Genomic DNA, 19,098 nt, shown 5'->3' on the forward strand with positions numbered 1-19,098 from the left:
CGATCAGTGGATCAGTGTAGCTTGTACTGAGCTAGTGAATTCTATATGCATAATTTAAGTATTAGATTCTTATTACCCAGGGCAACTGAACAATAATAGCAATTTTATGCTCTGCTCTGCATTATTATTATCCCATTTTTTGCATATGTTAAAATTATCTTCTCCCCCTGCCTTTTTTTGTAGTAAAGCAGATCCACTACAATACGTGTGATCAGTTACTGGTTTAATCTAACAGAGAGCTTTCCAGTAGTGATAATGTCAGTGCTATAATGCCCCTGTATTATTGTGCAGCGAACACACGTTGCTATCATAATATAATTCCAAGTTGTCATAAGGCATACTTTGTCAGATTTAATGTCAGAGAAGTCAAAAAATTCAGTTCAGGAAGTTTTTGTGTTTTAGTAGAAAAAGAAGCTTTTGCTGCATATTGTCTTAATAGATACTATCTTGCGTCTAATATTAAAAAAAAAAAAAATAATCAAATTGTTTCATTTATCCTTTAATGCGCTGTAGCTCTGTGAAATTGAGTCCTTGAACTGAGGGGATGAAATGATACTACTAAAGAAGCCAAAGTAAACCTAGTCAAAGGAAATAATTTATTTTTTTCACAGATGATGAAGTGAACCAAGTTCAGTGCTGCCAAAGCAGGCATTGCTATCATATGCAAATTCGGTGCTTAAACAAATCAAATTGGATCAAATGAGTGGGAGCAGACCTTCCACTTAACCAAGGCAGGCATAAAGGAGAGGAAAGAAGTATTTTCATGTTTTTATGTAGCAATTGTAATTTGCAGACAGATGTTCCTGTTACATAGTTGTAATATAGGGTTGCTACTTTTGTATATTTCTGAATATTTTTGCAGTTCAGAGACAGACTTAGATGGTCGAGTGTCATATCATACTGGAAAAAGTACTGACATTTCAGTGTCAATTTCTGTAAAGTTACTCAGCTGGAAAGGGGACATGCTGCCTATTTCACATTCATGAGCTGTACACAGTTAGGATGTACTTCCCACTTAAGCAAGTAGCTGTAGGTGGTGCGATTTCTGGGAAACTATGTTGAGGGACTTGAGTATTTATCTAGAGACTAGATAAACACCTCTGTTGGTTTGTGTTTGCTTTTTCCTACTAACAGAGAAAGATAACCCTAAAGTGATCTAATACAACATATTTTTAAAGTATGCCCATAAATTGTCATTCTTGCATGCTAGTTTATGTTCTTAAATATTCACATGCATGTAGCTTCCACAGTACTTATAAAATACCATGTTAATATACCTCAGAACTTAAAAACTTCTTTTGGCAGTTACACCAGGCACTAGTAGTAGCGTCATCATAGTAAGATTATTTTATTAAAGCTTATAGGAAGAATTCATAGTTATTTAAACTTATTGCTAACAACCAGTTTGTTAGTGTTTAAAATGTTCTGGACCATTCTACTTGGGGAAAAAAGAAACAACAACAAAAAAACAGTGCAGTCTGGGGTCATCAGAAAATCCTTTTGAGCTTCTATGCAAGCAAGAAAATATTTAATCTTCATTTGAAAATCACAAAAAGTTTTCTGAGAATGAAAATAAATTGTCAACTAAAAACATTGCATAAGTATTTCATAAGATATTTAAAAAAAAAAAAGGAGTTGCTTATATTCATGCTAGACCTAATTATTCTAGGGAACTCAGAATGCCCCTTAATCTTCATATGTGTGACTTAATGCAGTTTTAGACGTCTGAAAGTTAATCATGGCAATGCCTAAATTTTATGGTACCTGGTTGCAGAGCAAAATGCAAAACTCTGCAGTGTCTGCAGCTTTGGGTTCCTTTGCACTTGAGTAGTGTAAAAATCACAGTTGGGATCCAGACACCCCACTGTTTATTATGTTGGTTTAGTGGTTAGAGTACCCACTTAAAAAGAGGAAGGGAGACCAGGATTTAATAGCCTGCTTAGTGTCTCCCCTCTTTCAGATCTTAAGTTTCACAGTATTAAATTCTGATTTTGAAGCAAAGATGTAGCAAGATATGAGCACAGGCACGGCTCCAAGTTCAGCAACTTGAATATTAAAGTATATAGCAGCTTTAAGCACTTCTTTCATGACACTAATGCCTTCTTTCATGATTGTAAATCTGAGCTTCCCAATTAACACCTGGGAGCCTAAATTCTGCGTCACTCAGTTTTTAGGCAGGTTTAAAAGCCTGACAGAATCATTCTTGTTAGCCTGGATAAAAACTTTGCAGCAGTCATTTTTAAAAGTTTCATCTCTTAAGAGTCAGTGTAACTTGGTTTAACCTTGGGTAGAGACATAATCAGTTTTTAAAATACTGAAAGTATGCGTGGCTTTTGTACTGTATAGAAAGATGGAGAAAGAGTTAACAATATATTGTTCAGCAGGCAGGCATGTACCTGGAATTCAGACAATATTGCCTTTTAAAAGTCTATTACTGCCTACTTGTTGAAAATTACTTAGCACTTCAATTTTTTTTTTTTTTTTGTTAATATTTACTCAACTATTTTCTTTATTAGTGGAATTTCAGGTATTTAAAGGAAAATTTAAAATATCAAAAAACGCCTGTTAATAGTGAATAAAATAAAGAATAGTAGCCTTCCAATATCTGAGTGGGGCCTACAGGAATGCTGGAGAAGGGCTCTTCATTAGGGACTGTAGTGGTAGGACAAGGGGTAGCGGGTTTAAACTTAAACAGGGGAAGTTCAGGTTAGGTATAAGGAAGAAGTTCTTTACTGTAAGGGTGGTGAGGCATTGAAGCCCAAAGAAGTGGTAAATGCTCCGTTCCTGGCAGTGTTCAAAGCCAGGTTGGACGGAGCCTTGGACAACATGGTCTAGTGTGAAGCATTCCTGCCCATGGCAGGGTTGGAACTAGATGGTCTCAAGGTCCTTTCCAACCCTAACCATTCTATGATTCTATGAATTTTTACCTGTCTTGTTTATAATTACTTGCCAATGTACTTTATCTATTCTTATCTGTAGTCAAAAGCAGATCAAAATGATAACTTCATCAAGGGCATGACACAATTGGCTGTGGGAGGCTGTAATCATTGTCAGTCTAATTGAGAATTAAAAAGGTAAATCCTTAACACTGCACTGAAGTTAACTTTTCTGGCACCTGATGATTTATTTATATATCAATAAGACATTGGAAGTGGATGCATTTTTCTGCTTGAAAATATAGTTTTCAGTGGATCAATGTTTTAGTGATTTTTTGTGAGGAAATTCGTCAATATTTCAAGTGCAACATTAGGAGACAACTTATATATTTTCCTAGTTACATACGAGTTCTTTTGACTATGACCAGTATAGAGTAGGAGTCTTATGCCAAACACTGCTAAGTAAAAAGTAATATGTGTTTTCTTGAGCACTGAATACAACATAGAAGCTACAAACATTGTGCTTCTTATAAGATATACATTGTTTTACTTTGGACAAACTTTACTGCTAAATTGAGAGATATGTGAAGGCATAAGAGATATTAAAGAAAAAAAGAAAATAACATAACCAAAACATTTTTAGAGCATAGTCAGAGGAAAGGTTGGTAGACAAAAAGAATTGGGGGAAGCAGAGAAACTGAAGCAAATGTCCAGTTAGCTTAGAACAGGGGAGGTCAGGTTAAAACTGTGCATTTGGGAGGAGGAGTGCAACATGGGAAGCACCAGGATGTCCAGATTTCCTTTCTGTTGTGATTTATACTGCCTGTTATCAGTCATTTCTGCCTGTTCCTTTTCTCAAAATTATATCTGCTACCTAAGAACACAGTCTCCCGTCATAATTTGCTGTTACAAATCATGGTGATAACTGAAAGAATTAAGCCTTATCTGTCATCCTTACTCTGTGACACAATTGATTTGCTGACTGAGAATTCCTCTGAGCTCTTACATCCTTTGTCATTGTATCTTAATGCATTATTTAGTTTGGATTCTTTTTTCTGAAAGAGAGAAAATTTGCAATTCTGCAGTCAATGGGCAATGAGCAGATAGTGTTTATGAAAACAAAAATCTCTAAACAAACAACAAAACAAACATGCAGAAACATTTAAAAAATCATGGTCATTTACTTGCTTAAATTTTATCACACAGGAATGAGCCTGACATCTGCAAAAAACTAAGTTCTTTCAAAACAAATTAACCAGACCATTCTAAAACTTTGTTAGAAATATGACACTGGTATAAACCTTCCATGTGTTTACATCCTTTCATATACTTGATGTTGTACTTCTGCATTTTACTGTATATGCATGTGTACATAAAAAGCCTTTTTTTTCTAAATGCAGGCAATTTCATTTATGTTTAATAAAATATAATAAACCCATATTCTAATTGTTAGAGGGTACTTAAGTCTACAAAAAATGAAGTTAATTACTATTTAATTAACTCTAAATCAGATTAATCAACAAATGTATGCTAGGTAATTATTACCTCTTACAAGTCCTGTTGTCAGTAATAGAATTCAGAGTGAAGAATGGAAGAGTTAAGAGTTGATGTGCCATTTGGGAAATGTGTGAAACCATATAACTGACTTTCAAATTATAACAACTACCACTGCAATAAGATGCTTGCGTAATGTACAGTTCAGTACCATGTTAAGGTATTATGTACTCATAGTTTAGCAACTTGCATTGTCACAAAGCCCTTTCATGCTGAATAAAAGCAATCAAGTTGCAAATTACTTGCACTGCTTATGGAATAAGAAAACGTTTATTAAAACACTGTTTTGGTGCTCACCTATTTACGTTTCTATTCTAATGACTTAAGTTACTTCCTCCACTGTTTAATTCAAAGACTAATGTCTAAATGGTGTGTCAGCATCTGGCTGTATAAATATCTGAACATAGATTGAGTACTGTGAAACTACTCATATTACTGCACCATTTGTCTTCATAAATTATTTTTTTTCTCAAGCACTTAATTCTGAGTTTGATATATATCTTGGTCTATTAAGGAAGTTCTTATAGAATGATATTTTTCTACCTTTTTAATAGATAAAAGTATTGGGATTTTTAAGTTAAATTAGAACTCATCAGAAAAAAAGTTACTCTCAAGAAAATATGGTTTAAAAGATGGAGTGACAGAACCAAGAGCCTCCTGAGTGATGTGTTTTACTGTAATTTTCAATTTCTATTCCTTGATGAAAAGCAAGTATTCTGCAAAAGCCAGTAGAATTTGTTAAGTACTAGCCTATTAAAAGAGATATTTTCATTCAGCCATAGTTTAGAAAGTTCCAAATTGTCAAGATTGTTGCCATCCCCCTGAAATATATTCAAAACTGTTTTAAAATACAGTTTCAAAAACTTAGAGTTAACATAGGTTTCTAATTAATTAGTTGTACAGGTAATTTATTTTTTTTTCTGAAGCTACTTAAATTATAGGTTTAAATTATAACTAGCAATGTTTTCCAGTCTGCCCCATAGAATTTGAATTCTAATATGTAATGTATTTTGCATGGTAGAAAGAGACAATATAGGAAGGTCATTTGAATTTTTGGAGGATTAGAGCATATCAGAAGAGGGAGTGTGCAGGGAAAGAAAGAAATCTTACAAGAAAAGTCTTTCTTTGAAGAATAAATCAAAACAATTGCCTCTATGATTTCTTAAAGCTGCAGGACTTGAAGTTCACTTCTAGATTTGGCTAGCTAGCTCACTAGTTGAATGGGCAGTAAGCACTGAAATAAGCTTTGAAATTAGTAGATTTCAGCTTTGTGAACCTTAGCATGTGATAGTAGATGCAGGTGATTATATTCTTTTTATGTCACCAGAAATGTATGTCAGCTCTTTCTTGCACATGTATTTTAAGCTTGCTTTGAACTTGCTCCTCTGTCTTCTCCAGTCATACTATTTGTAGAATTCACACTTTTGTACTTAAAGTGTTCTCCTTAACTTGATATCCACTAAGGTCTTTTCTTGACCAGGGGAACTTGATTTCCCACAAAGCTTTATTTTACTAGCAAAAAATGATAACCACTTTTCTAGAAAGCAAGCATGTCAAATAGCTTTGTTTGACATAGTCTGAGCATAATTAGGCTTGCATGTATTATTTATAGAATAATGCACAGCAAGAACAAATGCAGAAAGTAACATTGACCCGGGCATCTGAAGACAGGAGGATGCCTGACTTGCACTGATTGGAAGGTTTTTACTGGGTTCCAGAAGGGTTAAGATAGCTTTAAGTCCACATTTCTACTAAATCTAATTACCTTGAGATCAGAAGTTAAGTGCTTCTTGTGTGCCTCAAAAGTAATTTGCTACTTTCATGGCATCTTTGCTAACCCGTGTACCCCTGTTTAGAATTGCCAGTCTAGTATAAAAGAAACAAGTCTCAGCAGTATGTGCATACTATGTGATCCATCACTGAAAGGGCAAATACCTGTTTATGATTTTGGCTCCATTTGTTTAGTTGATAGCCATTAAATATAGTGTCTCTATTGTTTAGTACAGCTATTATAGTCTTATACATGCTAATTTAATAATTGTGACTGCCTGTGTTTTCGTATTTATTACATATCAGAACTTTACTAAGTCAGGGTCCTTTTCTTACTGAATAGGATTTTTGGGAGCACAACTGAGCCACTGCTCTTGTCTGTGAAAACAAATGATAGCCTGCAGTCTATATTATGCAGTAATACACCAAAAATACCCAAATGAAGCTCCTCAAAAGTTGTCACAGAAAGGCAGAATGAAATGGTGATACTGGTGATTTGAATGAAAAAGAGGTGTAGTCTATAATAATATGAAACACAAATTATACATCAGATTTTGACAAATCATTTAGGTTTGGAGGATCCTTACCTACTTTTAGATGCATACTTGTGCCTCTTCATCATAAATACCTCTGAAACATATGAATAAAATAGTTTGTCCTGGGTTCAGCAGTAGCAGTCATTTTTCTCCTTCTTAGTAGCTGGTGCAATGCTGTGTTTTTGACTTTCAGCATGGGAACAGTGCTGATAACACCAATGTTTTTAGTTGCTGCTCAGTAATGTTTACTCTGACCAAGGACTTTTGAGTCTCATGCTCTGCAGGGAAGAGGGGAAGCTGCGAGGAAGTAGAGACAGGACACCTGACCCAAATTAGCCAAACGGGTATTCCATACCACAGCACGTCATGCCCAGTATATAAACTGGGGGCAGTTACCCAGAAGGGCTAGATCGCTGCTCGGGTTGGGCTGCGTATCATTCGGTGTATGGTGAGTGGCTGTACTATCTCCCCTGCTTATTTCCCTTATCATTATTATTATTGGTGGTAGCAGCAGTGGTTTGTGTTATACCTTAGTTACTGGACTGTTCTTTTCTCAGCCCGTGGGAGTTACATTCTTTTGATTCTCTTCTGCATCCCTCCAGGAGTGGGGGGAAGAAGGGGGCAGCAGAGAGCATGAGCGGCTGCGTGGTTCTGATTTACTGGCTGGGCTTAAACCATGACATAGTTGCTTCAGAACCCTGAGCATTGAGACCTGATGTCCACCATGAAATACTGAAAACATGTTGAAACATTCCCAGCATTCTAGTGGAGTTATGAAGGTATCCTTGCTACAGTCTTGGTCTGTGACAAGTTCAGAACTTTGCATACTATGAACAAAATCATGAATCTATATTCAAAGAAGTGTTTGAACACATGCTGGGAGTATGTTTGTCACAATGACCCATGAGATGATAGCTAATTTTCCTTTTTGAGATTTATATTTCTTTTAGTTTCCTTATAAATAAAGTTTAAAAATATCTGATGCTTCACTAACTTCTATCTACTCAATGGCAAAATACTAGTATTAATTTATGTATAATTAGTGCTAAAAGTTCAATATACTTTAAGAGAACATTTGTTTTGGTGCAGTGGGAGGATGAAATGAAAGTTTTTTGGGGAAAGAATCAACTTTTTCATTCTGTAAAAACATAATGAGATGTGGAGGACCTCAGCCATCTCTTAACCATTATCATAAAAAGTAATCTTTCTTTATAAGGGTTTTTAGGTGCTAAGGGGTAATTCTATGTCATCTACCTAGAACTGTGGCTTAGATCATCAGTATTCAATTAGAAATACAGCCTAACTGAATTATAAACCCATTTGCCAGAATTGTTTGCTTAAATTTACTGATAACTAAAATCATAGAGAATATATTGATCCACTAATAGTGTTTTTCATGCATTATTTACTTATCCCCTAATGTATTTTGTGAGTTGACAAAATATATGGCTAATGGACTATGTAAGAAAATAACTCAGGATAAAGAGATAAAATGCCTGGTAAACACAACAAAAAAAGTAAATATTTTACCTGGTTTTCAGAGAACTTGTAAGTTACATAATTAGGTATATATTTAGACCAAATAAATTCCTAATAGATTACATTGATTTGGAGTTTTTGTTTGTCTGGTTGGTTGGTTGGTTTGTTTCATTGCATAGGAGCAGAAAATCTGGGGGGGGGAGAGGAGGGAACTATTTAAGCTATAACATAGTGTTGTATTCCTGTTCTTCAGATACATGTAAACAGGATTCATTTTCAAAGGGGGAAAAACCAAACAAGCAGAAACAACAACAAAAGAATATGCTTCAAAAGGCAGTAATGGCCATCTAGCAAAATAATAGTGGACCTAGTGCATTTTTTCACTAAATTTTAGGGTAGTACTGGCCATATTCAACTAGTGTACTGAGGCTTTCCTTCCTGAATTGTTGAGATCCACAAGAAAGGAAAAAGCATTTACATTTTATTTTAGGTAAGAAAATAACTAAAAAATACTGTTTGTGACCTTCCTTTGAGGGACACAATAATGGTATATTCCATTTGGAAAACAGTAGATTTGAAATATTATGGTGAAGTCCAGTAGTTTTCAATCTTAGGCTTACGGAGATCTAGTAGAAAACATTTCTATCTGTGTGCTTAAGGCTACTTAGTTATGGATCAGTAACCAGAGCCTTATTCTGTTAAAATCTGGTTTTGTTCACACTTTTCCTTAAAGTATATAGCCCCTTTTTTTTAAGTGGACTTTTTTTTTCCTCTTAAAGAAGAATAAATCTGTACAGCAGAATAGATACATGCTTTATTTTCGAGTTGAATTCTTCTTTCCCTGAGTGTAGATGTCTACATAATCATATTGTTCCTTGCAGTAAAGCTGTAATATCTGCATTTCTGTTTTTCTGATATACTTTCATGTCCATGAGCTAGTGGATGGGGAGGGAATGAGTGGTACATGCAAAATAAAAGAGTTGTTTAAGTGGTTTAAGACCAGTTAGTAACTCAGAACCATGCAGCGACTTGTTCACTTCCCTCCTTTTTCCTTCTGGCTCCAGGCAGAATGGGGAAGAGAACTGAAAGAAGTCCCATGGGTTGCGGTAAGAACTGCCCCATAACTAAAGTATAATATAAAATTACTACTACTAATGATAATGGTAAGGGAAATGACAAGGGGAGAGAATATAAAACTAAAATGGGAAGGGAAAACAACAACAATAAACACAAGTGATTGTCCTGGGTTCAGCTGTAGCAGTCATGTTTTTTCCTTTGTGGTAGCTGGTACAGTGCTGTGTTTTGACTTCCAGCCTGAGAACAGTGCTGGTGAAGCTGATGTTTTCGGTTGTTGCTAAGTGATGTTTACCCTGACCAGGGACTTTGTGAGGCTCATGCTCTGCCAGGGAGGAGGGGAGGCTGTGGGGAAGCAGAGATGGGGCACCTGACCTGGGCTAGCCGGGGAGGTATTCCATACCACAGCACGTCATGCCCGGGGTGGGGGGTAACTGGGAGTTACCCGGAAGGACACGGGCTTCCGGGTGGGACTTGTTTCTTGGCCGGTGGTATCGTATTCTCTTCCCTTGTTATTTTCCCTTATCATTGTTGTAGTTGATAGTAGCGGTGGTGATTTGCATTGTACATTGGTTGCTGGACTGTTCTTGTCTCAACCCGTGGGAGTTGCACTCTTTTCGATCCTCCTCCCCGTTCATCCAGGAGCAGGGAAGGGGAGAGCCCCGGGGGGGGGCTCAATTGTTGTCAGCCCGGCACCACTCACTGGGAGTGAGTGAACAAGTTGCCTGACTGGGTTTAAACCACGACAGTGATGCACAATGCAATCGCTCACCACCCACTGACCAATACCCAGCCCGACCTGAGCAGTGATATGGGGTTTGTGGGTAACTCCCACAGTTTCTATATTAGGCATGACACGCAGTGGCATGCAATATCCTTTTGGCTAGTTTGGGTCAGGTGTCCTGTCTCTGCTTCTATATGGCTTCTTGTGTCTCTCTTCACTGGCAGAGTGAAAAATCCTTGATGAGTAAGCATTACTTAGCAACAACTAAAATATTGCTGTGTTACCAGTGCTGTTCTCAGGCAAAAGTCAAAAAACGCAGCACTGCACTAGCTACTAGGAAGGAGAAAAATAACTGCTACAACTGAACCCAGGACAGGAGTGCATGTGAATCTTTAGTTTTTAGTGAATAAATAGCTAGTTAAACACATGAGCTGGGATCAAAAATTGGGACTCTGATGGCCTTTTACAGAAATATCATCCAATATCATGATACTGAAACATTTAAAATTGAACTTTTGTAATTAGAATATTTTGAAAAATATACATCATGTAAAATTATGTGTTTGAGTAGAAAACTGCATATTTTGTAGTTGTTAATGAGCCATATTTAGAGTATCAGTATGTAAAGCTGTATTCTCTTTAAGCATGACTTTAAAAATTGTTTGGTCTTACTTATAACATTTTTGTGAGTGTCATATGATAAAACGTTAAAGTGTGTCAGCTTTCTGAAGTCCAAAGATGTATCGAATTCAGCCTACTGATGAAAATGCCTCTTGGCAATAAACACTTAACACTACCTCCAGATTATTTTCTATTTCAGATAATAATGTCTGATCTCACAAAAGCAATTAAGACTCAGAAGTCAAAATGTATTTTTTGATACAGGAAAGGAAAAATTGAAAGTCTTTTAAATGATACTTTAGAAACTAAAATGATTACAGGTCATTCTTTTCTCAAAGTCATACTGTAAATTGAATATTCTTCTCCATAAATGCCAGTCACTGGTAGTTTATACAGGAAAGGAAGATGGGCATTACCATTAAACAATATCAGAGTCAAGTTTTCTTGACTTCCTGATGCATTTCAACATGGCCCATGATTCCAAGTAATTTTAGATTTCATGTTATTAGGTTAAGATAGAAATATAAAATATTTAATAGTCATCTTCAAAGAAGAAAGCAAAAAAAAAGGCTTTTTTCTATACTTCCCAGTAAATAGAAGGGTTACTAAAACATGAGGAATAATTATGGATGCAGATTCCTTAACATTAGTAACATCCATTTTGTACACAGATAAGTGAGAAAATAGATTTCAGAATTTCAGTACATGTAGGTTTTTTTTCTTCTTTGCATATCTTGAATGTAAATGACATCTTTTCCTTTTTTTTCTTTAACATTCTAATAGAAATGATTTTAAGTTCTTTGTACTCAAAAAAATAGTATCAAATTGTGTCTTGGGAGATAGAGCTATCTCTATTTAAGAATCAAGACAGGTAGGATATAAAAAGTGTCTGATTGCTTCCTTAGCAATTGCATTGTTTTTTTTCTGGTTTCAGAAAATTGTCTTGAGATTGGATTTCCCCTTATTCTCCTATACAGTAGCATGCAATATAAAGTAATTTTTTTGCTTGAAATACATTTTGTTTCTGGTGCTATGAAGACTTATTGCATAACACAACAGCGTTTCATCTTCAGAGCACAAAAAAGAGTGCTTGCCTCCTGGGCTTAAACAATACTCCTAGTGGAGACCTACCCACATATATAATATTTCTATTATGTTTTACTCAGATGATGGAGTCATCTAATTTATTAAAATAAAACAAAAAAAAGACAAAAACTGTGTTCATTCTGCTATAACCTACTGTATGTTAGCACTGGGTATTGTCAGCTCCTTAAGAAAACAAGAAGAAACATTACTGTTCTTGCATTTACAATTTTTGGGAGGAGTAGCAAGAGCATCTGTTTCACCTATGGCTTTTCAGGATTTTGAGAACTCTGTCTTCACCTTGTCCTCAGTGCCTTTTGAGTGTGTGGAGCATCTTTGCATTTCAGTCTTCAGTCAGTATGGTTAATGAAGTTTAAAGAAACAGGACCAATTTCTGCAAATAGTTAAAAGAAAGTTGGTGTGGAAACCCCTTTATTCATCTGCTCAATTTTAAATGAAAAAGGAAATTATTTAAGTTTGGCAATATAAATCTAATTAAGATCCCATATTCCAAGCAACTTCTTGATCTTATACTTGAGACATGTGTTCATAGTATAAAACATTATTTGATCAATGTCTCATATAGCTCATTATATTTAAGCCAAACTGATTTAGAAACGTTATCTGTTCACTTGCTGTCAAGTTCCTCACCTGAAGGAGGTAGTAGAGATTTTATCTCTTATTAATTGATATCTAAAAATTAAGAGTATAATCCTGGATAAATTGAGATGTCAAAAATAATTATGGTTCTTAACTGCAAAATTTTTAATGTGACCTTTGGCATAGTGGGTGAAAGATTGAATTATAGGGTATGAGAACTGTGAGTGCCATTTATTATTTCAGCAATATCACAAACTATGCAGTAGAATTAATGAAGAATATTGTCTAATTAATGTAGTTCATTATCAGTATAAGCAAGTCCTGATTTTGATAATGAGGTAGCATATTACCTCACACCTAAATGTGGCAATTTAATACAAGGAGTCATATATAAAACATAATACACAACTCTACTCTGAAATACTGTAACAGTTGATGATTTTCTACTTAAGAACTGGACTAAGCAACTTCTACATTAGTACTAAAAATACATAACAATAAAAAAGACAAATTCAAATGCAAGTTACTTAACAAAAGCTATTTATTGACATTTCCACGGGTCCTGGCTCCTTTATCCCAGCATACCTGCTCATATTTAGTACATATCTTCACATTTTTACAATAATTTTGTACTTCATATAATATGAAATATCTGCCGTATAAAGTAGATTGTCTTCGATCAAAAAGTGTGAAGTTAAATGAACATTTAACTTTACAAATTAAACAATAAGGTTACCATTTGGCTGTGTATTTAGCTTGTAGTGCTAATTTGCAGTTGATATTGTTGCTTAATATTGAAAGATGTTGTGCTGTTTTTTAGCCCTGTTATAAAAAATTATTTAAATATTTTCAATTTCAAATAAAAAAGTAACAAAGCTGATTCAGTGACAGCTAATTATAGTGTCCTTTCTACATTCCTCAAGGGAACTTGGTCCTTTAATATTTTTGCAGCTCATTAAATCAATATCTTTGATATTGTTACATCATGAGATCTTTTGCAAAGCATTACTCACTTTAGGCCACATCTATGATCACTTACATCATTCCTGTTATGTATAAGGAAATTTACTTTTAATTACATCAACTGTGCTTTGGAGTAGTAGTGTGAGGTGCCAAAATTACTGAGATAAATGGAGATTGTGTTTATATCTGTATGCTCTTAACAATAACATTAGTTTTAGCAGACAGTTGAACTAGCATATCCAGCGTTGAAGTATATAAGTCTATACTTTTCCATGTGCCTTTCTATTACATTCATTCTGCAGTCAATTCTAGTATATGAAGAGGACCCTGTGGATGAAGCTCTCTATAGACAGATAGGAACAGCCTCACACTCACAGGCCCTTGTTCTCATGGGTGACTTCAGCCATCCGGTATCTGTTGGGGCAAAGGTACAGCCCAGCACAAGCAATCCAGGAGGTTGCTTGATTGTGTGGAAGATAACTTCCTCCTGCAAATAATAGAGGAGCCGACAAGGAAAGGTGCCATGTTTGATCTCGTGCTCACCAGCAGGGAAGGGCTGATTGGAAATGTGATGCTCCAGGGCAGCCTTGGCTATAGCGATTATGAGATGTTCAAGGTTGAGATCCTCAGGACAGTGAGAAGAATGTGCAGCAAGCTCACTGCCCTGGACTTCAGGAGAGCAGACTTCAGCCTCTTCAGGAACCTGCTTAGTAAAGTTCTGTGGGATACAGCCCTGGAGGGCAGGGGGGCCCAAGACTGCTGGCTGATATTCAAAGATCACCTGCTACAAGCTCAGGAGAGTTGGGTCATGACTAGTAGGAGTTGCAGCAGGAGGTCCAGGAGACCTCCTTGGATGCATAAGGAGCTGCTGAGGAAACTTCGAGGGAAAAAAGAGGCTTATAAAAGGTGGAAGCAAGGACAGGTGGCCTGGGAAGAGTACAGGGATGTTGTCCGGGAAGGTAGGGACCAGGTTAGGAAAGCTAAGGCCCAGTTAGATTTAAACTTGGCTAGGGATGTTAAAGATAACAGGAAGAGATTCTATAGGTACATTGCAAAGAAAAGACAGACTAGGGACAACATGGGCCCTCTTTGGAAGCCATCAGGAGAACTGGCTACCCTGGATTTGGAGAAGGCTGAGGTTCTGAATGACTTTTTTGCCTCGGTCTTCACTGGTAAAGGCTCTGACCATAACACACAAGTCTTGGAAGGCAGATGCAGGGACTGTGAGAATGAAGACTTGCGCCCACTGTAGGAGAGGATTTGGTTCAAGACCATCTTAAGAAGTCCATGGAACCTGATGAAGTCCATCTGCGGGTCCTGAAGGAGCTGGCAAATGAAGTTACTAAGCCACTGTCCATCATAGTTGAAAAATCATGGCAGTCAGGTGAAGTTCCCGATGACTGGAAAAAGGGAAATATAACCCCCATTTTCAAGAAGGGGAAAATGGATGACCCGGGGAATTACAGACCAGTCAGTCTCAACTCTGTGCCTGGCAAAGTCTTGGAGCAGATTCTCCTGGAAGGCATGCTAAGGCACATGAAAAACAACAAGGTGCTTGGTGACAGCCAGCATGGCTTCACTAAGGGGAAATCCTACCTGACCAATTTGGTGGCCTTCAATGATGGGGCTTTGGAACTGATGGACAGGGGTAGAGCAGTTGACACCATCTATCTGAGGTCAATTGCTGAGGTGAGTAGCTCGAGAGAGGACGCCTTCAACACCGGAGCCGGGGGGAGATCATTGTCCAGGAGCCTCAACTCAGAATGACAAGAGCCACCAAGGGAGCCTCAAGTCCTCAACAGGACCTGACCAGGAGCCAGCAGCTCACTGACACCAGCAGCTGACTCACAGGGGGGCAGAGCCAGCAGCAGCAGCACCAGCCCTGACTGGGTAATACCTGCCCCAGGGAGCGCAGCGAACAGAGCCGGTTGAGGGCAAACAGAGCTGGTCGAGGCAGCTCACACCGGCAGGCAAGCAGGGTGGTGAGCACTCGTCACATGACCAGGGCCAGGTCCGGGACCTCTGCTCTGGCTGCCCTGGCAGTGGCAGTATAGGCACCAAGACAGAGCCGATGACAGGGGAGGCTGCAGTGTCTCCAGTACTTGGAGTATTGTGTACAGTTCTGGTGTCCTCAACATAAAAAAGACATGGAACTGTTGGAACAAGTCCAGTGGAGGGCCACGAGGATGATCAGGGACTGGAGCACCTCCCATATGAAAACAGGCTGAGGAAGCTGGGGCTGTTCAGCCTGGAGAAGGCTGCATGGAGACCTCATAGCAGCCTTCCAGTATCTGAAGGGGGCCTATAGGGATGCTGCTGAGGGACTCTTCATTAGGGACGGTAGTGACAGGAGAGGGGGTAATGGCTTAAAACTTAAACAGGGGAAGTTTAGATTGGATATAAGGAGGAAGTTCTTTACTTTGAAGGTGGTGAGGCACTGGAATGGGTTTCTCAGGGAAATTGTGAATGCTGCATCCCTGGAGATGTTCAAGGCCAGGTTGGACAGAGCCTTGGGTGATACGGTTTAGTGTAAAGTGTCCCTGCACATGGCAGGGGTATTGGAACTTGAGGATCTTACAGCCCTTTCCAATCCTAAATGTTCTATGATTCTATAGAAAGATCAAATAGAGATCATTAATAAATCACATGTCAGTGGATTAATTCTATAAAGTGAATATCCTAGTACTTTCTTGTTATGCGTTAAGTTATTTATTGCCTTGGGTATTCGTTATGGATCTGTACAGCAACTTTGCTATTTGAGACCAGCATGATCACACTTTAAAGTTTCAGGTACGTGTTATTTCCTGTTAGACCTTTTTATTTTTCTATTCTGTATATGATGTGAAATATTAAACAAACAAAAAAAAAGCTGTACTAAACCCCACTTGTTTATGAGCAAAGTTATTGAGGAACGTCTGAAATATGAGTGCTGATGCATCTGCAGGTAGGCTACACTGGCTTGTGGCGCTAACAAGACAGTACAACTTTATTTTTTTCTTTTTTAAGGAGAGGAGGTAGAAGCAGAGGTACTTGGCTGGCAGAAAAAGGAAGGAAGCATGAAAGGAATTAAGATGAATCAGCTGGCATGTTTGGGTCTGTATCTGTTAAGTAACTATACAGATAAGTAGCAGAGTTTCAATTAGGACAGTATATTTGCTGTTCCACATACACTAATATACTTAGGTCTGCCTTGCTTCTGCAGTCGGGAGGGACCTGGTGTGCTTTCCTTCATGTCAGTGAGGGAATACCTGGAAGGGATAAAATGAATATTCTGATTTTCTAACAGAATTATCATATTATTGGCTAATATATCTGGTTAATTTCTACAATTTCACAGATGTTAAACACTACCTAATTGCAACCTAGAAAAAGAACAAAAATTCAAGCAATTTCGGTCAAATATTCTGGAGACTAAAATATCTTGTGTGATGACTATAGTTTGCTTTGATAAAGACAAAAAATATTAACTCAGGTAGGGTGAGTTACTATTTGAAAAATACTTAGAATAGAATTTAAAATGTCACTGAATGGCATAATTGGAACCCTCCTAAAGCCTTTAATACTTTATGTGCAAACTTGACCTTTATATGGCAGACAAAGATAGAGTAAAATAAAATCCAACCCCAAACCAAACAAAACCAGAACATTATAGAATCATAAAATAGTTAAGGTTAGAAAGGACCTTAAGATCATCTAGTTCCACCCCCTCTGCCACGGGCAGGGACACCTTACGCTAAATCATATCACCCAAGGCTCTGTCCAACCTGGTCTTGAACACTGCCAGGGATGGAGCATTCACAACTTCCCTGGGCAACCCATTCTGGTGCCTCACCACCCTCACAGGAAAGAACTTCTTTATATCTAATCTAAACTTCCCCTCTTCAAGTTTTAACCCGTTACCCCTTGTCCTATCACTACAGTCTCTAATGAAGAGTCCCTCTCCAGCATCCCTATAGGCTCCCTTCAGATACTGGAAGGCTGCTCTGAGGTCTCCATGCAGCCTTCTCTTCTCCAGGCCGAACAGCCCCAACTTCCTCAGCCTGCCTTCATACGGGAGGTGCTCCAGTCCCCTGATCATCTTCATGGCCCTTCTCTGGACTTGTTCCAACAGTTCCATGTCCTTTTTATGTTGAGGACACCAGAACTGCACACAATACTCCAGGTGAGGTCTCACTAGAGCAGAGGAGAGGAGCAGGATCACCTCCTTCGACCTGCTGGTCACACTCCTTTGGATGCAGCCCAGGATACAGCTCTCTGGGCTGTGAGCGCACACTGAAGCTGGCTCATGTTCATTTTCTCATCGACCAACACCCCCAAGTCTTTCCCCACACGGCTGCTCTGAATCTCTTCTCTGCCCAGCCTGTAGCTGTGCCTGGGATTGCTTTGACCCAGATGTAGGACCTTGCACTTGGCATGGTTAAACTTCATGAGGTTGGCATCAGCCCACCTCACAAGCATATCAAGGTCCCTCTGGATGGCATTCCTTCCCTCCAGCGTATCAACCAAACCACACAGCTTGGTGTCATCGGCAAACTTGCTGAGGGCGCACTCAATCCCACTGTCCATGTCAGCGACAAAGATGTTGAACAAGACCAGTCCTAACACCAATCCCTGAGGGACACCACTCATTACTGGTCTCCAGCCGGACATTGAGCCATTGACCACAACTCTTTGTGTGCGGCCATCCAGCCAGTTCTTTATCCACCGATTGGTCCATCCATCAAATTGATGTCTCTCCAATTTAGAGACAAGGATGTCTTGTGGGACAAAGTCAAATGCTTTGCACAAGTCCAGATAGATGACATCAACTGCTCTACCCCTGTCCATCAGTTCCGTAGCCCCATCATTGAAGGCCACCAAATTGGTCAGGTAGGATTTCCCCTTAGTGAAGCCATGCTGGCTGTCACCAAGCACCTTGGTGATTTTCATGTGCCTTAGCATGCCTTCCAGGAGAATCTGCTCCAAGATTTTTGCCAGGCACAGAGTTGAGACTGACTGGTCTGTAATTCCTTAGGTCATATATTTTCCCCTTCTTGAAAATGGGGGTTATATTTCCCTTTTTCCAGTCATCGGGAACTTCACCTGACTGCCATGATTTTTCAACTATGATGGACGGTGGCTTAGCAACTTCATTCGCCAGCTCCTTCAGGACCCACGGATGGATCTCATCAGGACCCATGGACTTGTGCACGTTCAGATTTTTAAGATGGTCTCAAACCAGATCCTCTTTTACAGTGAGCATAGGGTCATCATTCTCACAGTCCCTGCATCTGCCTTCCAAGGCTTGGTTGGCTTGGTCAGAGCCTTTGCCAGTGAAGACTGAGGCAAAGAAGTCATTCAGAACCTCAGCCTTCTCCAAATCCAGGGTAGCCAGTTCTCCTGAGAGCTTCCTGAGGGGGCCTACATTCTCCCTAGTCTTTTTTTTTATTTGCTATGTACTTGTAGAATCCCTTCCTGTTATCTTTAATACCTCTAGCTAAGTTTAATTCTAACTGTGCCTTAGCTTTTCTAACCTGGTCCCTAGCTTCCCGGACAACATCCCTGTACTCTTCCCAGGCTGCCTGTCCTTGCTTCCATCTTTTATAAGCCTCTTTTTTCAATTGAATTTTCCTCTGGAGCATCTTATCCATGTAAGGAGGTCTCCTGGCCCTCCTGCTGCACTTCCTTCTAGTTGGGATGCAACACTCCTGAGCTTGCAGCAGGTGATCCTTGAATATCAACCAACAGTCTTGGGCCCCCCTGCCCTCTAGGGTTGTACCCCATGGAACCTTCTGAAGCAGGATCCTGAAGAGGTCAAAGTCGGCTCCCTTGAAGTCCA

This window comes from Pezoporus wallicus, unplaced genomic scaffold (assembly GCF_028554395.1).
Source record: "Pezoporus wallicus isolate ANWC-B61680 ecotype Strahan unplaced genomic scaffold, APGP_CSIRO_Pwel_v1 contig_7331, whole genome shotgun sequence".
Taxonomy (NCBI): domain Eukaryota; kingdom Metazoa; phylum Chordata; class Aves; order Psittaciformes; family Psittacidae; genus Pezoporus; species Pezoporus wallicus.